Source organism: Rattus rattus, chromosome 11, assembly GCF_011064425.1.
Source record: "Rattus rattus isolate New Zealand chromosome 11, Rrattus_CSIRO_v1, whole genome shotgun sequence".
In the NCBI taxonomy this organism is placed as follows: domain Eukaryota; kingdom Metazoa; phylum Chordata; class Mammalia; order Rodentia; family Muridae; genus Rattus; species Rattus rattus.
The window spans coordinates 32,006,726-32,032,744 of record NC_046164.1 but is presented as its reverse complement, the minus strand read 5'-3'; the positions used below and the strand labels follow the sequence as shown (position 1 = coordinate 32,032,744).

Here is a 26,019-nt window from a genome sequence, read left to right as displayed (position 1 = left end):
AGGTAGGTAGGTAGGTAGGTAGAGGCAGGAAGGAAGGTAGGTAGGTAGGTAGGTGACTGGGTGGGTGGATGGGCTGATGGATGGAGGATAGATAGATAGATAGATAGATAGATAGATAGATAGATAGATAGATGATAGATAGATAGATGATAGATAGATAGATAGATAGATAGATAGATAGATAGATAGATAGATAGATAGATAGAACGAAAGAATGTTGGTCTTCCCACTTGTAATCAGGCTGACAAGCAATTATAGTCACCACAGTGTCCTTTCCACCAGTTGTTAGATTCTCCTTTCCAGCCCTTCATGGTTGTTTATTTTTACATTTTGTTTTATTTTTTTATGTGTATACATGTTCTGTTCTCAGAGGCCAGAAGAGGGAATCTACTCTCCAGGAACTATAGTTTCAGATGGTTATAAGCCAGGATGTGGGTACCTAGAACCAAATCAAGGTTCTTTTTTAAAAAGCAACATGTGCTCTTAACTGCTGAGCCATCTCTCTAGCTCATCTCCAAGCCTACCATACCCCCAAGTCCATATCACTTCTTACTTAACACATCTCAATAGTTTGGAGTTAAAGGGTAGAGAAAAAGTGATAGATCACTTGTTTGGAGGTCAAGAAGTTAAAGAAATGGCCCATTTTATAGCTGCAAGAGAGTCCAAGAAGGCAGAGAGCAGAGGGCAATGCCCCACTGCTAAAATATCTCTTCCAAAATCTGGCCTTGATGACTCTTCTGCTAACAAGCCTGCTCTTCAGGAGATCTTCTTGGGGACCCCAGGTCAACTCAAATTCCTCTGAAATGTGTACTGTAACCCCTTTTTTAATGCATCAGGAAGTGAGATCAACTAGTTTGTGTCCTAAGATCATTACTCAGCATCCAGCTCCTGCTTGTGTCCCAAGTCTCTGCGCTTACTGTGCCCGTGATGCAGTCCACTATCCCTCTTTAACAGATATGCTTATTAAATATTTGACTAAATGATGCCAAGAAATCTAGGTACCCAGCAACTCTTTGACAAGACATCCATTGTCTCAGATCCTGCATCTCTTACCGTTACTCAAATGCTGAGTAGTCCCTTAAGTCATGGGAATCTAGAGACTTCCTTTTTATTCCTTTGTTCCAAAAACACATGTCCAAGGCAGAAGAGTCACCTTAGCCTCTGCAGAGATGACTCAGTAGCATCACACTCAGACAGCCATTGGAGTAGAAAGAACAGGAACAGCACTGTCAGTCCCCAGCCAGTGGCTACATATATAGCTAACAGCTGTCAGAGCCCACAGTGTGTTCCGAGGACAATCAGGGGCATGACTCGGGCTTCCTTCTGCCCGGGCGGCTGAGATGCCATTAGCCTTTTGCTTTTCTATTTTTTGCCTATCCCGGATCCAACAAGACAGGTCGCTTCCTTCCCTCACCCCGGTTCTTCATTTCATTTTGGTTTCCTCATGGCTTGTCTGACTGTGTAATCCAGGGATCCCAAAATCATCCACTATTCATTAAATTTCTTGATATCCTCCTGGGCTACTTCTGATGAATATTTTGATGAATATTCAACATAAGAGAAAAATAAGGTTTAGCTCAAATGGGTGTCGGCAAATACAGATCTATTTCAGGAAGAAGCCTGTTCTGTGTGGTCCTCAGGTCTTGCCTGCACACTCATTCTCTCCATAACTGGATGCTCTTGTTTTAAATTTTTCTAAATCCTTTATATTGGAGGTCATCTTAGGTCTCCATGGCCAAGCACAGAACCTGTAGGTGGGAGGTACAAGGTGAGCATATCCAGAAAGAAAAACAGAAGAGTAGTAGACACAGAGAGGAGAGGAGGTAGAAAGGAATAGTTTTGGGTTTCAACCTAATTCTATTTCTTCAGATCAGTGTCTAGAAGCTGACCCCATCCAGTGTGCAGCTATCAGCCACGGGCATAATTAAAATTAAAATTAGTTGAAATTCAGAATTCAGCACGTCAGCAGTAAGCATTTTTCAAGTGTTCCAAAGCCAGAGTCTGCCCTGTGAAGCAGATGGCGCAGAACAATTCCATGACTGCAGAAAGCACTATTGGGCAGATGCTGGGAAGGTCCTGAGTGCCCATCAGTGATTCGCAGTAGAGACCGACCAGTAATGGGTTTATTTCAATTTTAGGGATGAAGTCTTCAGTGTGAGACCCTGAACAGAATGCAGGAAGCCACCTGCATTTCTTTGAGGACATCATTTCTATATATGAACAACTGAGGAGTCTGTGTTTGGCGGGGTATTTGTTGCTTTTGCCACTGTTGATGGTACTGGGGGCTCGAACCCAGAGCCTCTGAATGCTAGGCAAGCACCTCCCCACCAAAGTCCACTTCCACCTATCTCTGAACTAGATAGCAATGTAAGCAGAGAGATCTTCACAATTACCTTATGATGTCATGGACCTGCAGCAGAATGTTGAAAGGTTTTTTGGGTTTTTTTTTAAGCCAACCTCCTTATGATTAATTACTTCCATTACTCTTAACCTTAACCCATGTTTGAAACACCACCACCCTGACACCAGGCTCACAGGAGTGAGGCAAATTAGCAAGCCCTGTGATCGTAAAGGGGCAGCAGGCATAAAACCGCATTGATTTTAATCCATTAACACTGACTGGGAAATTATGTCTTTTCTTAATGTAGTAATTTGGTTAATAATATAGAAAGTCGAAAGGAAATTCTCTTTTCAGGCAATCTTCAAAAGGCATGTAGCTCTAATGTGCACACATTATATATATTTTTATGCTTATTAAGGTGTGTTCCAGAAGGAATTTTGCTTAAGGAATTTTTATTAGCTTAGTTCTTATGGCTCTATTTACATAAAAGAAATTACATAAAAACAATCTTCTGGGGCCTGGACCGATGGCTCAGCAATTGAGTTCTTGTTGCTCTTCCAGAGGACCTGAGTTTGGTTCCTAGCACCCACAGTCACCTATAACTCCATCTCCAGGGAACTCCTGTAACACCCTCTGTCCTCCACAAACACACACACACACACACACACACACACACACACACACACACACTCACACCTCTTTAGAAATATAAATACATAAATGCATAGAAGGCTGGAGAGGGTTGGTGGTTAAGAAGACTTGCTGCTCATGCAGAAGATCCAGGTCCAGCTCCTATCAGCCCATATGGCAGAGGCCCCAGAGCCCCCTCAGGCCTTCTCAAGCACTGTATGTATGCAGCACGCATGCATAACATGCATGCACGACACATATATGCATATGTATGCAGTGCACACATATAACATGAAGGTAAAATACATATATGCATAAAATTAAATCAGTACATATTCTATAAAACGTATTCCTCTTCATTGCAGAACTTTTATTAATTTAAATCTTGTATATTTATTGACTTCATGGGCACGAGGGTTTTGCCCGCGTGTGTGTATATGTACCATGTGTGTGTATAATGGCCATGGTGGTCAGAAGAGGGCACCAGATACCCTGGAACTGGAGTTTCAGATGATTATGAGCCTTCATGTTGATTCTGGGAACTAAGCCCAAGACCTCTGCAAGAGTAGCAAGTGATCTTAACCTGTGAACCATTTCTTTAGCCCCAGAATTTTCACTAATTTAAAGGCAGAGTCTCCCCCTCTCTCCCTCGAATCCTCCTCCTTCTCCTCCCTCGATCCCCACTCCACAGCAACCTTCATTCTGATATAGTGAGACTTTCTCTCTTTTTAGCATTGAAATGGCATGGTAGCTGTCACTTGTAGTCCCAGCACTGAGAGGCAGACTCGTTGGGAGTTCAAGGCCAGCCTGGTCTGCATAGGAGCTATGGTGGGTTTTTTTGTTTTTTTGTTTTTTTGTTTTTTTCATTGTTGTGATCAAAATACCTGGCAGCAAGGACAGTTTGTTTCGGCTCATGGTCTCAGTCCATCACAGAGGAAGGCGTGTTGGAGCAGCTGTATCCATGGCAACAGGAGTGGGAAGCTGATCTGACATTAACATGGCTCAGACAGGAACCAGCTAGATAAAAGCCAAGGGTAGGACAGCTTTCAAAGTCTTGCCCGGGAGAGCTGTTTCTGCCAGTCAAACCTGAATCCGTAAAGCAGCCGCCCTTGGCCTTCCTAACACTGAGACCCTTTACTGCTTCTCATGCTGTGGTGACTCCCCACCCTAAAATTATTTCCACCGCTACTTCGTAACTATAATTCCTTATGAATGTATACATCTGTGCTCTCCAATTGTCTTTGGTAATTCATGTGAAAGGGTTGTTCAACTCCCAAAGGAGTCACAACCCATAGGTTGTGAAACACTACCCTAAAGGCTTCGCCACCTTCAAAAAACCAACACAGTAGTTAGGGATACAGCTCAAGTGGTTGAGTGCTTAACGTACATAAGACCCTGAGACGTCAAGCCTATGATGTCTCACCATAGTGGCACATGCCTGTTATCTTAGAACTTGAGAAGGGGAGAGAGAAGAACCAGGAGTTCAAGATCAGATTTCGCTATGTGGCAAGTTCAAGGCCAGCTTGAGGTACAAGCGACCTTGTCTCAAAAATAATAAAGAATATAGAATAAAGAATAGAGAAACAGCCCCATCTGCTAGGGAGTAAGTATTCAAACCACGAGCACGCGGGCATGACGTATAAGGAGATCTTGTCTAGGGAGGGGACGAGGGGAAAGAGAGAGTGTTTGACCCATTAAAAAGCAGGCACGAGTCTTGATTGGGTTTGCTTTCTCTGTCTCTTCAGCAGTGCATTATGGGAGCTTCTGCAGAGATTTGGGAGAGGAAGAGCTGCAGAAACCACACAGCAAACAGTGAGCAGCAACGCCCTGTGTGGAGCAGCAACAGAATCTGTGCCGGAGAAAGCGCTCGCCCGGGCTCGGCCACATATTCCAAACTTCCTGCGGTTGTTTACGCTTCCAGGCAGATGAGGACGTTCTATCTATAGCTGTGCTTCAGGGAAATGCGCTCCAACTCGGGGCTGTAGCCAAAGGCTGGAGGTAAGACACAATGGATACCTCCCCCGCTTCTCCCGAGGAGACAACGTTCTTTTCGGCTCCATAAATCAGATACACAAGTCATTCAAGAGCCAGGTTCTTCTCCAAACCATGCCTTCCTCTTCGGCGGGATGAAACTAAACACTGGATAAAACAGATATGCCATAGTAAATAACTCAATGCAGAATTCAAGGCTCAAGGCTGTGAGATCAGAGATATGGCCCTGACACAAGGCCTCGGTTCCACAGGCCTAGAGACACATTGGTGACCTCTGTATTAAAAGGGCCCAGCATACTAACCCTCGACCCTCAGAATAAGGTACTCTTAACATTAGTCTCAAAACCCAAGAAGACAGGACTGCCTGGAATATATCTGTGGGTTGCCAGACCCCCATCAATATTATCATTCATTGTGGCCACTTATGCATATCTATGCCCCATGACCTCAGCACCAGTGCCTTTTGACCTTTTCTAAAATTATATAACAATGTATAAGGCATGTATCTAACTCCACTGTAGACCTCTCCTGTGAACTCCAGCATTCTCTGCCCTACTCTGTCAATGGCGGTTCCCTCTGGTCACTTAAACCAAAAGCCTTGGAATCTTCTTTGACTCCTCTTTAATCCCCAACCTATAATCTCAGCACATCCTAAGTCAGACTGTTTCCTGTATTGTTGTTGTTATTGTAGGGAACCTCAAAGTCGACTCAAGACACCCCAAAACCACGTTCTCAACACAGGGAGATGGGAAGTAGTAGGAGGTTTATCTACCCCAGAGGGACAGAAGGCAGGGACAGGAGATAGAAAAAGAGGGAGAAGTGGAAGGGAACAAAGGAGAGAGCAGAAAAGGGAGAGGGGGAGAGGTATTTGTCCTGGAGGAAAAAGGACTATGTCTGGATAGAAGGAGACAGATGCGGCCCATGGGGAAGTGGCAGTTTATAAAGGTAAAGGGGGAATCCTCCGTTGGATGAGGTGTTTAATTTTAATTGGGCATGTTAATTAGCCCAATTAATCAAAAGCCAAAGGGGGCTTTTGATTGCTGGACTTTAATACTTTGATAGCTGGACCTTGGTAGTCAACCTCAGATGGAGGACTTGACCAAACAAGAGAACAGACCTTGGTGGGTGGCTTTAGAAATACAATCTAACAGTTTTGAGCAAGGCAGAGTGGGTCGGGGAGAAGGGAAAGGCCTGCCAGACTCCACTGGCCCACACTCCAGCTGGCTAGAGTCTCTTTAATATTACCCTACACTAGTGATTCTGAGTCCTATCTGAGGACACTTTGGGCTATCACACTGGAAGAAGGCAATGGACCTTACTGGGTCAATGCTCACTGATGGGATGTTGAGAAGCATCCTGAGACATACACATGGTAGAGGCCCCACCATCACCACGGAGAATCCTCTGCAATACCAATGCTTCCAGTGAGGGAAACTGGTTCCAGTCCAAACTGTCTCTCAGCTGATGCCCTCCATGATCGCTTGTTCCCAAGCTATTCTTTCTTCTTCTGTTTGGTTTGTTTGTTTTGTTTCATTTTGGTTTTGTGTTGTGGTGGTGGGTGCTTGCTTTGGGTTCCGGTTTTCTGGTTTTTCAAGGCAGGGTTTCTCTGTAGCCCTGGCTGTCCTAGCTCTGTAAACCAGACTGACCTCAAAATCACAGACATGTACCTACCTCTACCTCCCAAGTGCTGGGATCAAAGGCACGTGCCATCACTGCCTGTCCCCCCCAGAGCTGTTCTTGCCTTGTCACCTAAGCTATTGCCCACGCAGCCGCTGGTTGTGCCGTTGAACAAGGCGGGTCATGTCACTTCTCTGCCACAAGCACTCCTACTACTTCCCATCTTGTGCAGAAAGACTCATGGCTTTCCAACAGCCTGCACCGCTGCACACAGTTCCGCCCCACACCATCATTGTGTAGTCATCTACCTGCTCTTCTCCCTGCCTCACACCCAGCCAACCTGCTGCCTGGTCACCCCTCAAATCCTCCAGGCACATTCTTGTCTTGAGGCCCCTGCTTAAGAGCAGTTTCAACCCACTTCTCCCAACGCTTTCCTCACAGGTTGTCTTCTCAGTGTGACCAGAACTAACTCGGTCTGTGTCCCTCTGCATCCCCGGGCTCCCTCCCGAATTCGATGGCTCACTTTTCCCTGGATCATCACCGTCACACTCACTCTAGACTTTCATTCATTCGCTTATTGTACACGGCCTCACACCATTAGACTACAAACTCTATGAGACCAAAGTTGAGTGTTTCGTTTTGTTTTTGAGATAGAATCTATGTATCCCTGGCTGTCCTAGAACTCAATACATGGACAAGACTGGCCTCGAACTCAGAGATCTACCACCTGCCTCCCTAGGGCTGGATATAAAGGTGTGCAGCAGCACAAGTTGTGCTTGTGTTTGTGGGAACCAAGTCTTCATTGGCTGTTTCCTACTCTGCTTCCAGGAATAAGGTAGCCATAAGAAAGCAATGAAAGGGGGAAGGAGGGTAAGAGAGAGAACAAATTTATCACAGATCATCCAGCATACACAAATGGTAGGAAAATAATAACAAATATTTTTTTCAATCCCAACACCAGAGCTACAGCCTCAGAACATAGTCTATGTCATTTCAGGTATCTCTCTGCCTCTGGAAGGCTCTAGGGCTCTGCTTGCCTCTCATCCTCCCAGCGTTTCTAGGTGTCTGGGAAACAGGTCACAACATCCTTTTATTCCATTCTACTGTGAGGCAGGGAGCACGGAGGGCTCCTACTTCCCAGTGCTGCAGCACAGACCTAAGCTCCCCTTCACTGCTCACAAAATAACACGTCATCACAGAACGTCCTCCAGAGCAACCAGATGAGGGAGGAAGGAAGAGCAGGGGAGAAGAAATAGCCTAGCACTACCTGAGTTGTGGCAGCTCTAGGCCAGAGCATCCCCTCAATACTATACCATGTCCCCAGGGTCTTTCAGCTGGGAGACTAGATGTGATTCACCTTTCTTGTCCAGGGAGGAGTCTGCTTTGCTTAAGTGAGAGATTAATTAGGCTGAGAACTCCAATGCTTCCCTACTTGGTTGCCAGAAGCCTAAGGGGATGTACAACCCCATCAGATCCAGAGTCAGTAAAATTCCACAGATAAACTACATTAGTCTTTCTCTCGCTGCTGGGACAAACAGCTGACACAGGCAATTGCTGTCATAAGTCCTTACGGAAGGGAGAACTCTTGACTCCTAGATTCAGACATCGTGAATGTCGTCATATCAGGGGACATAGAGGAGGAACGCTCAGTGGCTGTACACATGTGATCGAAGCTTGTTCACAAAGAAGCAGAAAATAGGACCTGAAGCAGGTCCCGTAAGGCCCACCCCAAGTGACCTGCTTCCACCAGCCAGGCTCCGCCTCTTAAAGGTTCTACAGCTTCCCAAAACCGAAGGCCAAGCTAGAAACCAGGTTATCAGACACAGAGCCAGCTGGGACATTTCACATTTCACCCACAATTACATGCTGGAGTCTAAAGTTGTGCTCCTGTATGGTTCAGAATATTTTTATGAATGAGTGGCTCTCAGTAATGAGTTGGTCTCGGGGATGTCATTTCCGTACCTTATTCACTTATTCACTTATTCACTTACTCACTTAGGCTATTCACTTAGTATAGCATGCTGTGTATCAAATTTTGGTATAATACAGACACGACCATGGTCCACACATGCACTGGAAAACCCAAGACTTGCTCAAGACACAAATGAGACAGAAGCAAAGACAGTAGAAGACCAACCCTTAACAGGGAAGGGCTGGGAGTCCAGCTGCAAGGCCCAGGGACCTGTGAATGCAGGTCCACATGGTTCTGGATTCACAGTGTCAGGGTCCAGCAGGACACAAAGTGGGTTTCTTGGCAAATATTTGGGAGCCTGGTTTCACTCTGTTATCACTTAGTGTAGCTGAAAACCACGAGGTAATTTGCAAAGGACAATGTTTTATTTTGCTTACAGTGCTGAGGACTAGGGAGTTCATGGTCAAGGGGTCACAGCGGGTGAGGTCCTCATTGCTTGGGCCATCGCACAACAACACAAAAATCCCCTACTTCACTTCTCCTCTTTTATAAAGTTTTGGGTTGGGGCCCCAACCTTGTAGCATAGTTTAATCTAAATCAACTACCAAAGGTCTCACTTCCAAATATCACAGCCTACTGACGCAGTGTACTTCTAGTACTCCTTGGTGGAGACTGATTTTGGTATGACTTTGGATAAGTACACTCAAAACATAGAAATGTCTGATATAAAACAAGAAAGGGGGAAGAGAGAGGGGGAAGGGGGAGGGGGATGGAGGGAGGATAGGAAAGAAGAAAAGAAAGAGTAAAGAAAAGAAATAGCTGATGTACATAAGAGAAAGACCAGAGAGCTGGATCCAGTCCTCGGAAGAGGAGACTGCAGAGGAGTAAGAAGCCCAAGGTCCTGGATGACCAGGGATCAGGCACAGCCTTGAACCACAGAAGAACACAGATGGAACCTGGGAGATATAGGTGAGCTGAAAGCCAGGGAAAAGACCAAGCCACACACATCCAGGTCACAGAGGGAGGTAGGCTGCAGGATGCTAGGTGGGGATAAAGGTGCCCTTCACAGCTTAGCTCTCTGATCCTCTAGCTCTGCTGTCCAACAAGGACATGGCCAGCTCCAGACACAGCAGTCCTGGTTCACACTGGCTTAAGGCAGAGAGGGATGCAGAGCGAATACACAGTAAGATTTTAATGATGGGCATGGGAGTGGGGTGATTGCAACTGTTGTCTAAATATGGTAGGGCACATTAGTTTATTGTCTGAAGCAGGACTCTTCAGAGGGCAAAGGTGTCATCAATGACTATTGAAACTAACGACCAGGGCTAGTGATGGAGCAGTTGCCTAGCATGGGTAAGACCCTGGGTTCAAGTCTCAGCACAGAAAAATAAATAGACAGACAGACAGACAGACAAAAAAAAAATAAATAGATAAAATAAATGCAGACTCTTCATTTATTCCAAAAGCATTTCTGTAGTCTGCCTCCAAGGATAACGCTGCTTACAGGAATAGGCATCTTTAAATGGAGAATAATGAATCTGTGTTCTCTTCCTCCCTCAATTCATGCTGGTCCATCCCTTTCCCATCCAGAGCCACTGTATCCATCTGTATTCATTGCCCCTGGAAAATTAGCTATCTTCAACCCCATGACAGTCTCTCACCGCCCTCTCCCATCCTCTGCTTCTCCACCTGAAGGGTTCTCACACATTGAGTGCCCTCTGATGCCAGGAACAACCCTGAAGCACGGGGAAATTAAGTCTCATGGAAGGCAGACATTAATTAATAAGGATAGCAGTTCTCTAGTGACTTCTACATACCTCGCTGATTGCTGGTGGGCCACTCCAAAGATTCCACAAGCTTCCTCGGGGATCACTCACAGGACTGAGCTGAGTGGGCCTCAACAGAGACTCACACAATTATGCGCCTCTCTTCTTATTCTCAAATAAGCCACCCATCTCAGACAGCAAACAAAACTCGATTCAGATCTGTAGTCAAGCCCAGAGCTCCTGGCTCACACGTGCACTTCTTGGTGCTAGGAGACTGGTGCAGAATGATTACTGAGAGTTCAAGGCCAGCCAGGGCCTCATAGGTCCTTGTTTAAGCAGCAAAAACTATGTCCATTAAGGTTCTGTTGATCAATGAGAACTCGGAGTTAAATAAACCAAAGAGCCCAACTCAAGAGGCAAAGGAGGCCAAAGTCAAGTCAAAGTCCCCAAGTCAAGTCTTTCATTTGGCTTCTTTCATTTTCTTACTGAAGGGTTGTGAGGGCAGTGCTAAGACTAGCCCACTGCTCCACATCCCTGGACCACGTGTCTGAATAATTATGGGTGTGACCCTTCCTGCCCTTGGGCATCATTAGCCGATTTTGGTCCATGTGGTCAAAGGGAGCAGAGACAATGGAGAGGGGGGTTGGAAGCCCTGTGAGTAAGGACAGTGAAGAGGACACACCAGGACTAGATGCAGGGAGGCAGATCAACTGTATTTGGTGTGATTCAAGGCTTATATAGTATGGGGTGCATTTATTTTATCCAGGATAAGCAAGTCATTGGCTCTGAAGGTTTGAGGATGACCTTAGCATGGGGACGCTTTTCAGAAATCCCAGGTGCTAGCTGAATGGGTTTTTGTCAGGAGAAAGGACATTAACTGACCCTGTAATCTAACGAAGGCCACATGACTTTCTGCAGGTAGAGGTGGGGAGAGGGTGAACTCCCCAAACAAGGTCAGAGAAAGGGAAGCCCTGCCGACGAGGGGAGTCCTTCACTATGTGCCAAGGCTCCGAAAGCTCTCCAGTCAATGGTGGACTTTGACCTTAATTAGCAGAGTTTTCCTACATCGGGCATCACCCGGTAGGTTTATCACATACCACATTCTGCTGGACATACAGACGGACAGTACTTTCTGTTAGACAAATGAAGCCATAAAATCCATTTAAGCCCGATAGTTTGGAGGACTACAGAACCTACAAGCATCCAAGGGGATGCGACAACTCTCTTGAACAAGGGAGTCTGCCTAGAGAAGAGGAAGATTGAAGAAGACAGCAAGGTGCCCCTTCCTTGCCCCAGTCCCATCAGGTCTAAGCCCCAGAGTCTGCAGACAGAGTCAAAGGGTTGTTTTCCGGAGTGTGTGTTGCTTTGAGAGCACTGTGAATGACAGTGCAGAGGTGGTGGGGGCACAGCTGAGGACTCCGGAGCTCTACTGAAGCAAGCTGCAGCGAGTGACTTTCCTCCAGCAGCACAGGGCTTCCAGCTGTGCGGTGTCAAGCCGTGCCATGGCAGGGACACAGCAGTGCAGTCACAGAAGACCCTACAGAGCTCAAGACGCAGAGCTGGCCTCTCTGAGCCTGGATAGGAAGCAGCGATATCACCAAGGGGCTAGTGAGGTGAGAACTGAGGCTCTGGCTGAGTTGTTGTTATTAATGTCAGGAGGATCACTAAGATGTAGCAGGACCTCCGGTACGTAGAGAAGGAGAAATATGACTTACTTTTATCAGAATGACCCCATTTGTATCCAGAGCTAAGAAACATGAATGCAATATAAGGGTCTGTGCCACAAAAGCTCCCTTTCAGAGCTGTGGTCACACACTCCAGGGAGGCACCTCCTCAGGGCAGCAGACAGAGGAGTTACCCTGAGGAGGAACCACTACCCTACAGGGTGATTAGTGTCATTTTTGTGGGGGAGAATAATGTCTGGGTCTTCTGGGATGTGAGAAGCAGAGCGGGAGGAAAGGTCATGGGAGGTTAGGTGTGGCTGGAACACAGAAGCAACCTGAGCATGGTGAGAAAGAAAAGCAGTTCTTTCTCAATGCATGCATTCTCCACGGGGCAGCTTGAGTCGACCCAGGGCACAGTGGCAGACATCCCTAGAGAAAGCCAGGAAGATGACGGAGCATCGGGTGTTTTACAGTGTATTCTGGGGCCATAGAGAAAGTCTAAGCGGAGTGTAGCTTTTAGCAGAGAATTGCTCAGTTTGTAGACTGGAGCTGAGCAAGGTAAAAGGAGCCCAGTTAGGAGATGTTCTGAATGGTTTCCCTTTGCCCCTCTGCCCAGATATGTTTTCCAAGGCTTCTCTTTCACTCTATGCCCTACATCGTCTTGAACCTAGAACCTCTGGACACGTCTACCCAATGGGGACTTCACAAGAGCTTGGAGGGCGGGGACAGAGGTTAGGTGCTTTCTTGTGCTGCCCGGTCTCAGCCTGAAACCACAGGAGATAACCAGTCTTCCCTGTTAGTTCTCATCAAACTCTGCTGCTGTTGTTTGCACCCCTTGAGCTATTAGGGAGCCGTAACTATGTCTTTCTGCTGTGGCTAGGTCACTTTGATACCCCGAATCATGTTGGCTTACTTAAGCTGCACACGTTCTCCAGTCAAGCTGCTTGAGTGGGGTCCTCACTGCTGTGGGGTCCTCACTGCTGATAGGAAGTAATTGTTTCTCCAAATGAAGTCTACAGGGACTGACACAAAACAGAGGTAGGACTGAAGACAAATAGACTTTAGAGCTCTCTGGCAGGTAAGAGCAAGGGATTAATTAGACAGGAGAGTCTGTTTGTTACCTACTCCTGGGTAACAAGTCACCACAAACTCAGTGGCTTTAAATTAACGAACCGTGCTTCCTTGCATTTTTCTGTGCAGGGAAGAACCCAGCCATGGCTCAGTGGATCTTGGGCTTTAGGATTATCCACGAGGTTGCCATCAGGTTGTTGCCAGGGAAAGAGGTCCCATGTTCAGGGAGGTTCAGGGTAGACACTCCCTCTCAAGGTCAGATGGTTGCTGAAAGAGTTCAGCTGGACTGGGGGCCTGGATTCCCTGCTGCCTGTCCATCGGAGTCTGCCCTGAGGTCCTGATAAACATGACAGACTGCTTAATCAAGATCTACTGAAGAGATCTATCAAGACAACCTGACGTGGTGGCACACACCTGTGATTCCAGCCCTTGGGAGGCTGAAACAGGGTGGTAGAGAGTTCAAGACCAGCCCGGGCCACATAGTGAAGTACATACAAGTATGATTATTATACTCTCATTACAATGGCGACACCTGACATCTGTATTCTATTCTGTTGTTCAGTAGCGAATCACAGATCCTGCCCAGCCTTCAGAGAGTGGGAAGGGAATTACACAGGAGTGTGTACCCTGAATCTGGGGATTACTAGAACCAATCTACAACCCACCTGTAAAAGGAGGAGGGGGAGGAAAAGGAAGAGGAGGGGGAGCAGGAGGAGGAGGAAATGACTAAAAGTCTTTAAAATGTGTGCCATTTGTCAAGCAAGTGTGTTAAGGAACAAACGGATGGAGTTTGAGGGTGGTAGAGTTGTGGGTCACTGGGTCAGTGGAGGTCAGAGTAGATGTCTCCAGCAGATTCAGCACTGACCTCGGTCAGCAACAGAGGAAAGGGCTAGCCTTGAGAACTAGGAGGAGGTTTTTCTGGTCCTTTTATTTGCCAGGAAAAAGCATCAAGTGATAAAACAGACCTGTGACTAAATCTCTGTAGGAAAGATGCAGGGGAGGAGAAAACATTTGTCTTCCCAGTTGCAGGGACTGTATGCTTTATCCATGAGTTTCCATGTTTCCAGAGAGGGGGACAGGAACCAGAACATTGCCTCGAGTCCTGATGAAAGGAGCTGAGCTTTCCTTGAGGAAACAGGGTGCTTATGTGGGCCTTCTGAGGGCCCTGAGTGAGAGCTATGGATTCAGGGCTGAAGTGGCTAAGGGCTGAGCAGTGTGGGATTGTGGGAAAATGTGAGCCACCCTGAAGCAGGAGGTCTGGAAACTTGTTCACGCCCTGCTGACCAGTGTGGTGGTTTGAATCTACTTGGTCCAGGGAGTGGCACTATTAGGAGGTGTGGCCTTGTTGGAGTAGGTGTGGCCTTGTTGGAGAAGGTGTGGCCTTGTTGGAGTAGGTGTGGCCTTGGAGTAGGTGTGGCCTTGTTGGAGTAGGTGTGTCACTGTGAGCATGGGCTTAAAGACCCTCACCCTAGCTGCCTGGAAGTCAGTCTTCTCCTAGCAGCCTTCAGATGAAGATGGAGAACTCTCAGCTCCTCCTGCACCGTGCCTGCCTGGATGCTGCCATGCTCCTGCCTTGATGATACTGGACTGAACCTCTGACCCTGTAAGCCAGCCCCAACCAAATGTTGTCCTTATAAGAGTTGCCTTGGGCACGGTGTCTGTTCACAGCAGTAAAACCCTAACTAAGACAACCAGCTTCTCCACTCTGTGTCATCCTGTGACTTGGCCTCCCCAGCCTGTCTCTAGGCCTCAACCACAGGAACTTCACCTGCCCTCTCACCCTCCAGGACTGTTGTGAGGACCACAAAGCATTCCAAGGCAGTGTGGATGGCACTACTGTGAGCAGTGGATAGGGAGGTGAGATGCAGGCCCCAGCCTGTTAGCATATGTGGTGAACCTGTCTCACCAACCAAGGCACAGCCAAGGAACAGGATCTTCGTAAAAGAACCTACTCTGTTGCCGGTACCACCCCCGGCCTAATGGACAAATCAGAATTAGGTCGAAAGCTAACTGAACAGCCCATAAGGTCCCGTGACTGTGGCAGAGCCTCGAGCTTGCTAATATTGTGCCCTTTTCACCAATATTTTCAATATATCCTGAGATCTTTTTATTCTCTTCTGTATGTCTGTGTGTGTGTGCACGCGTGTGTGCATGAATGCAAGTCCATGTGTGCTACAGTATACATCCAGAGGTCAGAGAATATCAAAGATTGTGCCTTTCCTTCTATTTTAATTGAGTTAGAGCCTCTTTATTGTTCAATGCTGCATAAGACCAGCTCGCCCAGAAACTTCTGGAAATTTACTACAGCCAGACCGTATAGCCCAGCAGCACGCACATGGTGGCTCACAACCATCTGTAACTCCAATTCCACCCTCTTCCGACCGCCATGGGCACCAGGCATTCACATGATGCACAGACATACGTGCAGGCAACATACCCATACACGTAAAATAAATAACGTTTTTAGCTTAAAAAAAACAAATCTACGGTCTTCAGAGTCAAAGGGAACTCTGGGTGTCTCTCTGGTACGCATGTGCGAATCTACAGCTGGGTACACTGTACCTGGTTCCCTTCAAACCAGAAATATGGAGAAGGTCACTCTCCTGTGTCTATTCTTTGCTTAGCAGTAGACCTCGGTTTAATGTCTTAGCAGGACAGTCAGGTGGTTAAAACCTTTGTTTGGCCACGTGACCAAGTGTGTATGGCAGGAGGATAAGTGACCACACCATCTGTGACTTCTCTCAAAGGAAATAACTAGCTTTGGCCCCTCTCCCTGGGCCAGATGGTCAGTGCAGTGAGCTGCTATGGCTTTCAGCTTGTGGGCAAAGCTTCTGCCCAGTGGACTGGGGAGGTGGCTCAGTGGTTAAGAGCATTTGTAGCACAATCACAGGGACCAGCATTCAGATGCCAGCAACTGGGTAAAAAGCTTGGTGTCCTGATGTGTCTGGGACCCCAGCTCCAAGCAGGGAGGGGACTCAATGAGGCTTGCTAACTTCCAGCTTGTCTCAAGCCCAGGGAGAGACCCTGCCTCAAAAGAATAGGAGGCGGGTGATAAAGGACTCCTGGTACACTCATCTGACGGATCTGAGTGTGCACAAGTTTGCACCTTGACACACTCACGCATACACTCACAGAGACACAGACACACACATACAAATAAATAAATCCTGCATTTAAAAGTGCCACTCAAAGGGACAGCAGACTAACATGGCAGGAGAAACCTGAGTCTCCATGTGTCCTTTTCTAAATTAGAGCCAGAAGTCGAGAGTCCCTTATTTCTAGACTATCACATAAGAGACATGAGCTTCTATCAGATCTGTGCTATAGTGTTTGGGGATGTTTCCATTAAGCAGATGAACCTAGCCTCTGACTAACACACGTCTGCCTTGATGAAAGTGATGGCTGAAATCCAGGGTGACTCCAACACCAGAGTTCTGAATATTAGACCTATAACCAGGCCCTGAGGCGCTCACACACGCCCTCCTTCTAGATCACTGGAAACCTTACTCTTCTTTTTGTTGTCCCGGCCGTGATGTTTAAGACTTGCTGGTTAATGCTATCTGCTTCAAATGAATCCCGTCGTATCTTCAGATTAGGGCTAAAGTCCAGGAGGTGACAGAAATGAGCACAGAGCTGGGCTCCCCACCCCTCCGTTTGCCCGCTGGAGTGAGTCTACAAGTTACTGACCACCGTAGCCTTGTATGCCAGGTGGGGGTGGCCACACCTCTACCTCCCTGCGCCACAGGCGGTGTGGAGAGAATCAGACATGCTGCGATGAGTCACAAGCTTAGCCGCTCTGCCTAGCCAGGAACCAGCTCTTGCTGGACTCCTGGGACCCTGTTTCTAAGGTACCTTTTCCACTGAGAAGCCCAATGGTAGGTATGACATGAACGCTATACACTTAGTTGGTATGAGCAAGGGGCGGTGGCCCAGTTGATAGGATGCATGACAAGTGTGCACGAAATCCTGGGTTCTATCCCCAGCATAACATAAACTGGAGGTAATGGTGCGTGCGCTCCCAGCATTCAGGAGGTAGAAGCAGGAACATTAGAGTTTAAAGCAAATCTCAGCTACATAGCGAGGCCAGCGTGGGATACAGGAGCCCTAGTCTCCAAAAGAAAAAGATTGATTTTATTGGATAACACACACACATTTCTTATGGTTGCTCTGAACATCTCAGACTCTACCAAGCACTGCATTTGCTTGGTAGACATTAATTCATCCATGAATACTTATCCGTTTAGAAACAAGATGGAAGCTACAGGCGAGGCAAGGCAATCGCCACTCACCCTTCCCCCCAACCCATCCCCAGTCCTCCTTTGAGTGGATGCAACAAGCCCATTCCGGGGAGTCATAGAAGGGTTGAGGTTTTACACTGGAAGTCGCAGAACCAAAGTTATCCTGATTGCCTGCTAACCCCCTTCCCAAGGTGCCCTGCCCTCTGCTAGCTCCTCAGTTCGTTCATTTCGACTCCGAAGCTTTTACATAAACGCTGACTCCCCTGTCCTGATTACCCCTTTAATCAAATCCACTCTCTCCCCACCTCCTTGATCTCTCCTCTCAAATACGGTCGCTAATGATGTGTGCATGTGCCAGACTTGAACAAATGTTGAGCTGCGAACGACTGCGCCTGTTAATTCTATCCTCGGCTCACACGGGCGGGATCCTCGAGTGCTGGCAGATGCTGCCTCCCCGGGGCTTCCGCGCCCAGTCACCCGCTCTCTTGGTGAGGAAGGAGGGGGACATTTCTCTCCTGAATGCCATTTGAATAAAATTTACTGTGCTCAGAGAAAGATGTAGAGCCACAGGAAGGTACTACCGACGGACAGCAACGTAAACGACGGGCGAGTGACGTGTGCGAGCATTCGGTAAATGACAGCAACGCGGAGTTGAAGCCCTCCGCAGCCAAACAGACTTCTACACAGCCAGGGTGCCCAACGGGGCTTCCTGCACAGTCTAGATAGATCATTACAAGAAAGCAAGCAGTCCAACAAGCCACAGCCTTTGAAGAGCTAGGGCATCGCAAACAGATCCTCGACTCCGAATCCAGCTCCATTCTTGAGCGAGTGACTCGGTGGTCTGTATAAAGTTGGAAGTCTGGTAAGGCTTTATTTGTTGGTGAGCTGCAGGTATCCCGATGAGTTCATTTAAAAAATAAACACCCGGTGCTTGGTAAGTGCTACATCGATGTTGTTGGTTTTGTGGCGAGGATGGTAAATTTCCCTGCCTGCCAGGTTCCCAGCCGAGTCTGTCCCTGACTTCCCTTTGCTCCACCATTGACCTTGTGATTTGGGCTTTATATAACTTTATACTTCTCATCAACCATCAGAGAGTGTGATCATATCGGCCACTTCCACCTGTCGGCAGGAGGCTTGTCCATTAGCCCGCAGGAGGCTCTTCCACTAATGGCTCCCATGGCTTCATGAAACATTTTCCCTTGCCAGACTTAGTTCATTTTCAGTCTGAAGAATCACCTCTTCCCCTTTACCACCCTGAAGCATGCCTTCAATTTTTTAACATCTGGTTCTGCTTTGACCATACCCAGCTACTCGTAGGTAAATCTGTACTGTGTGTTTCCTACAGGCTGTTTTTAGGGAACTGCTCCAGAAGATCAAAGAGCTTTCTATACAATATTGTAATCCTCCTGTGGGGAATGTCTCACAGAGCCAATCCCGGGCCAGTATTATTCTTCAGCAAACTCACCATGACAGTACCTGGAGCCTACAGCACAGGACCTTTATTTTTACATCATTTTCCCCTCCAAGTCTTCTCTCTCTATATATATGTATTTGTATATGTACATGTACATGTATATGATGCATATGATGTATATATGTATATGTACATGTGTATATGATGTATTTGTATATGATATATATGTGTATGTATATGATGTATTTGTATATGATATATATGTGTATGATGTATATGTGTATGTATATGATATATGTATATTATATATATATGATGTACATGTATATAGAAAATATATATTAGAATATTCTCATATATCTTGAGAAGGTTTAGAGGAGAAAATGATGTAATTATATTACAATTTATACTATATAAATAATTATATATTATTATACATAATATAATGTAGTACTATATAACATATTATATATCCTCTCTCACTCTCTTTTAAATTCACAACCTCCTTTTTTTCTCTCATTGCTGCTACATACATATCTGTTGTATACATAAACATGACCTGTCAGTCTATATAATGTTACTCGTGTGTATGTTTTCAGGACTGACCATTTGGTGTTGAACAACCAAGTAGTGTCCTCTTCCATAGGAAAAGCTACTTCTGCTCTCAGCATTCCTTAGTTGCCTGTGCTTCTTTGTGTAAGCTGTAAGTCCCTCTCTGTGACAGCACATCCATTGGTTCTGTCCTTCTCGTCTGGGTTTAGACAGCCCTGTTAGTGTGTGGTTTATATAGCGCTCTCTCTCTCTCTCTCTTTCTCTCTCTCACCAAATATATATATGACAAAAACAATATCCAGAGTATATAGAGTCAAAACAAACAAATAACCTATTCAAAAACTGGGCCTAGGATTGGGGATTTAGCTCAGTGGTAGAGCACTTGCCTAGCAAGCACAAGGCCCTGGGTTCGGTACCCAGCTCCAAAAAAAAAAAAAAAAAAAAAAAAACTGGGCCTAGAGTATTTAACAGAGAATTCACAAAAGGATTAAAAACTGCTAATAAATATTTCAAAATATGTTCATCATCCATAGCAATTAGGGAATGCAAATCAAACAGCTTTGAGATCTCGTCTTACCCCAGTCAGATCAGTAAGATCGATTAAAGATGAATAAAATAACAGACAACAAATGTTGGGTATATCGGGGGAAGGAAGCCCTTCCTCACTGCTGGTGGAACTGCAAACCAGTCCAAGCACTCTGGAAATCGGTGTGGAGAATATTTAAAAAGCTAAAACTGTGATCATATGACTGGCTACACCACTCCCTGGCACATGCCCAAGGGCCTCTGCATCCTGCATACACACATGCTCCGTCATGTGTGACAGCTGCTCTAGTCACAATGGCCAGAAAACAGAAACAATACAAATGCCCTCCACCTGACAAACAGGTAATGAAAACATGGAATACAGACCCTATTCGGCTGTAAAGAAAAATAAAATTGTGAAATTTGCAAATTTGTAAATGAATGGAACTAGGAAAGACCACATTGGGTAAGGTAACCCAGACCCAGAAAGACAAACATGTGTCCTTATACCCACAAATAAGTGAGGCCTTCATCATTCATCACGGGGAACTTCTCTTTGCAACCATTATAGAACCACAATCAATCAAAACGCTGAGATGTGGAGCGCGGTCCAGATGGATACGGCCACAGCACTGGCCCTGCACCTGAGGGCTCAGGGAACGCTGCACAAGAGGGGGTAGAAAGACTGTAAGAGCCAGGACCAGGGAGTCTGTGGGAGATGCCCTGCGGTTCTAGAGTAGGGAATGGACGGAAGGCCTGGTGACTGTCTTCTAAGTCTACTGGAGTTTCCGACTTGGCCCTTATCCTTATTTAACCCTTACACAAATATCTTCAGTTTCATTGTTATTTATTTTGATTATGTGTAGAAGTCACAGGTGAGGGCTCAGACCTGGAGTTTTAGCACTCAGGAAACTCAGCCAGGAGGATTACCATAAATTCAAGGTCAGCCTGGGCTATGTTAAGCTCTAGGCTAGCCTGACCTACAGAGTGAAACCCTGTCTCAAGTCCATCCCAAGCCTTGTGTAGAAAAAAAAAAAAAAAAAAATACAAGAAATAAATGTATAAACCAAAGTATAGTGGTTATTTGAAGGACAGAACTTTATTAATTTTTGTCTTTTCTGACTGATCAGAAATTTTGTTTTAATACAAGCAGAGCCAAGGACTTTCTGAATGAGACTCCAGGTAGCTCAGGAAGTAATATAAAGACCCAACAAATGGGATTTCGTGAAACTAAAAAGCGTCTGCACAGCAAAGAAAATAATTCTCAGAATGGAGATGAGCCACAGAACAGGAAAAAAAATCACGGCCAGTTACTCATCCAAGAGGGGACTGCTATCCAGAATACACAAAGGACTTCAAGCAATCCCAAAAGAAGGAACAATCCAGTCACTAAGTGAGCAGATACATTGAGCGGACAGTTCTGGAAAGGAGAAATACTAATGTCCAGTAACTACATGGATAAAATCCTTGGCATCTCCTGCCATCAGGGAAATGCCAATCAAAGCTACACAGATCCTGTCTTCAGTCAGAATGGCGATCGTCAGGAAAACAGCAGAAGCTGAGAAACAGGAAGGGGAAAGGAGGCCTCATCCATCAGCCATGGGACACAAATGAATCCAGACACTAGAGACACCAGTACAGAGGTTCATCAGAAAACTAAAAATAGAAGTTCTGTGTGATCCAGCTACGCCCCTCCCAGAATATCCCTAAAGGAATCGAAGCCAGAGTAAGACAGAAACACCTGCGCGTCCGTGTTTATTTCACACCGTTCACAGTAGCCAAAATGTGGACTCAGCCTGGGTGTCGAGTACCAGATGAGCAGATAAAGAGCATGGTGTATCATTCAATCATAAAGAATAAAGCCATGTTGATAACAAGAAAACGAACTGTGGAACTGGAGATGGTTGTGCTCGGTGAAGTGAATCAGACTCGGATGAGCAAATGTCTCGTTGCCTCTCAGATATGAAGTCTAGACATTCTAAAGAGACTTGAAAGCAGAGGAGAGATTATTTAGGAAAAGGAAGGAGGGGTATGAGAGCAAGAGAAGGAAATGAAGTAAATACGATCAAAGTATGTTATCTGCATATATGAAATATGCATATAAAGTATGTTATCTGCATATATGAAAAGCCTATTATTTGAACAACTGTATACATTAATCATTTTAAAGTTTTTTTCTTTTTCTGATGCATTAAGCATTTGCCACCCATTGATAGCTACACCTTTTTTTCTGCACCTCTGCACCACAGTTAACATCAACTTATCTACGATAAATAATAGAGTCCCAATGACACATCCATGCCTAAACTGTTCAAGTGAGTCCCAATGACACATCCATGCCTAAATTGTTCAGGTAGTCAATTTAGTTATAGACGCAAACATGAAAGCACTGTGAAGCTACTGATACACACACACACACACACACACACACACACACACACACACACACACACACACACACACACACACACGAGTTAACAGCAAGTGGACTCCCGTGTTTTAGAGTGATTACAAAAGAGTTCTCATGACCAAGTAAGACAGTAGCCATTAAAACAGCAGGGGGCGCTGTACTCCGCTTCTCCACGGTCCTCCAGAGTGCCAGCTGATACAGCGCACACCGACCTCCTGGTAATGTCACTGGGGCAGAGGGGAGGAACATCTGTTCTGACGCTATTAGTCTGTCATCCGACTTCCGGGGCTGTACAAAGAACCACATAGCAAGAGACAGAAACCTTGGATGTGCATGGGCCTTATTTTTTCATGATTTGCAAATTTTTAAGCCTAATTGTATGCGTATATTATGTGTTTGCTTCCTTACAGTGCGATGTGTACATAGAATTAGAGATTTATTTTATTGTCCTCATCTTGAAATAATTTAGAAACTCTCATCAGAACATATGAATAAGAAACCAGAGTCGGGTCTGATGGTACAAGTTTGTAATCCTAGCTACTCCAGAGGCTGAGGGAGGAGGATTCCCAAGTTCAAGGCCTGCCTTCACTACAGAATGAGTTCAAGGACAGCCTAAGCAACTTAGTGAGAATCTGTCTAAACACAAAATGGGAAATGAGGCTGGGGCTGTAGAGCTTAGATGGTGTTGGTCTAGTATGAGCAAGGTTGGGGTTCAATCCCTCTGTACTGCAAACAAGAGAGAAATAGAAAAGTAAAGCAGGAACTCAATGGACCAAGAGACTTAATGATATGGCTGCTGTCTATTGAAGGTCATTACCAGGCCTAGAGATATGTTTGACCCATGTGATGCCTAAACCCAAGCATAGCCTCATGCTCTGTATTGTACATGGAATAAAGGTGGGTATGTATCACAAACGTGAAATTAGAGTCAAGATGAGTAACTACAAAACGTCTCTACTGTAAGAACGGAGTGTTTACATTTTACGTGGGTTTGTGAGGTCCTTGTGAATTGATCACGTACATCAGGGTCCTGCTGACTTGTCTGCTGAAAAGACAGCATAGGTGTGATGGATTCTGGTTGAAGAAGATGCATGACTTCACTAGGGTGGGTTGAAAGAGCTCAGTATTCAGCGGGGACTGTAAGTCCTTGCCTGTCAAACTACACAGTACAGACCTCAAGCATCTCGTGATGACGGGAAGGATGCATTTGTCCCTACCTCTAATTCGTAACCTAGTGCTATGATTGAAAGCCAAGAGGGACAAACAGAATTGTACAAAATATGATGAGACAAGATACTGCCCTGCAACCTACTGCCTTATCAGTGAGTGGCTTGGTTACATAACTTTTGTTGGTGTGACAGAAATACCTAACGGTGTGCCAGACAGAATGGTGCACAAAGGTGTGTACTTGTAACTCACTTTCAAGGGGTCTTCTGGTCTCTTCCGGCTTCTTTGAGCACCAGGCATTAACACGGTGCACAGATATACATGCAAGCAAACCACTCCTGCACATAAAAGAGTAAATAAACTTTAAAAAGAAGTTCTGCCAGTCACAGTGGAAGGAATGTGGGCCAGGGGTTCTTCACACAAACACAGCACTTGCTAAGGCATAGGCCAGCTGATGGTTGGAAGTAGACTAGACCGTGGTCCTCCATCAGTGCAACCCAAGTAGCTGACTAGGGTCTCAAGAGTGAAAATGAATACACACACAACCTAAGGAGTTGCAAACTCAGAACAAAACTCTTCCATATCTACTGTATCCATCCACGGAAGCACATCATGGACCAAGACAAATCCCACAGATGGGAATAATTTCACAATCATCTAGGGTATATTTACAGGGATGGGTGGAAGGAGAGGGCCATATTCTTAACCTGTCTCCCACTTGACCCATGGTGAGATGTAATATGAGAGACACTGATCACAAAAGATGTTACACTGTTGTAATTTCTCTGAGACCCTGTAAATCACCCAATAGAAAGGGAAAAAGTCTAAGTCAAAGACCTTGTCTTAGTTTAGGTTTTATTGCCATGAAAAGACACCATGACCAAGGCAACTCTTATAAAGGCAAGCATTTAATTGGGACTGGCTTACAGTTTCAGAGGTTTGGTCAGTAATCATCATGGCGGGAAGTATGGCAGCCTGCAGGCAGACATGGTCCTAGAAAAGGAGCTGGGAGTTCTACAACCTGCTCTGAAGGCAGCCAGAAGTCTCTCTCTGCACTATGGGTGGGGCTTAAGCACCAGGAGCCCTCAAAGCCCACCTAGACACACTTCCTCCAACAAGGCCACACCTCCTATTAGTGCCATTTCCGATGGATCAAGCATGTTCAAACCACCACACACCTAAAAATCGTAAGGACCATGTCAGACCTTGATCCTCTTTTGTCCCTCTATGATTTTGTCCTTGGAGGAAAATCTCATTAATTCCCGACGATGCTTTGGAAGTGGTGCTGGGTCTGAGGCACCTGCAGAAAGAAACCCGAAGCACTGAGAGGCAAGTGGGAAGTTCCCATGTCTATCTAAGGGTTTTGTCTCCAGTCCTGAAGTTGCAGAGAATGGGAGATCATTGTTCCAACAAGCCTCCTACTGACACAATCAAGATCTGACAAGAGGTAGACACAAAACACTACTTGAGCCATTGTTCTGTAACCTGAAAAGACCTTGTTTTAAATGAAACTTCACAGGCTATGGAAGTCTTTTTCTACTCCTACCCTACCAGCTCACCCGCCCACCCCTTGCCCCGGAGAAAAGTGACAGCCTAGACAGAAAGTGACCAAAGAGAACTCTTAAAAAGTTTGATGCGGAAGCTGAAGTGCAGCTCTCCACGATGATGGCTTCCGGTGGAGAGTGCAGGAGGGGAAGGACTCGTTCTATGTAAGGGGCAGGCCAGTGGGAGTGTGACCATGCCCCAGTGAGTATATAGATAACACAAAGTAACTTCAGGGTTTTTTTTTAATTATTATTTTTTATTTTTACTTTTTTTTAGGGAAGTTAACAAGGGTGGAGTGGACATGGAAGGACCGGAAGCGAGGTGACTGTAGTGCATGATGGGACATTCCCAGAGGATCAATAAAAAATGTTACGGTGGGAAAAAAGAAAGAGAGAGAGAAAGAAAGAGAGAGAGAGAGAAAGAGAGAGAGAGAGAGAGAGAGAGAGAGAGAGAGAGAGAGAGAGAGAGAGAGAGAGAGAGAGAGAGAAACAGAGACAGAGAGAGAGAGCGAGCACGAGCAAGCTCCATCTCCAAGGTGGCATGCATGGGATGACTGCAACCATGAAGAGATATGCACATTAGAAGACGATGGGCCAAGAATACACAAAGAAGGAACCGATGCACTGAGAAGAGGAGACGGCTGGTAGCGAGTTTCTCATTTTTCAAACTTTCCTTTGATGCTGGGGTTACGCTGCCTTACAATAAGCAGGGGAAGGATGTAAATACGTTGAAAGCAGAGATTAATGAGCATTTATCTTGAACAGTATACACATCGCACAACAGCTCGGCCCTGGCATTGTCTTCCCATTTCCTAATCCCTGAGGCCGACAATGAAATATTCAAATGCCAAGAAACACAAAAGCATCCCAGAATTATCCTCCGGGAAGAGTAATGTGACTCCACTATCATTACTTAATTCATGCAAAGTGCCTTAAATAAGTGGCTTTATCATTTTTTTTTTATTTGGTAGATTTCTATAAATGTGTCTAATGATGACAAGCCAGTGAGGCCCACGTGCCGAGGCGTATCTAACAATGCAATCACGGGGATTTGGAAAACCCGACAAAAGAATAATCATGGCTGTGTAGCCTCTGAGTAGTTTTGAATACAAATGCAAAAATTTTTGGTAAATGTTCATAATTAATGTATCTGGAGCCAAAAAGGGAGACCCGGCT

The 26,019-nt window shown here is 45.8% G+C and overlaps 1 pseudogene; it reads right to left on the bottom strand.

Moving 5' to 3' along the window:
* Nucleotides 1-18,331: 18,331 nt before the first annotated feature.
* Nucleotides 18,332-18,699, bottom strand: LOC116912917 (annotated as a pseudogene).
* Nucleotides 18,700-26,019: the final 7,320 nt, after the last annotated feature.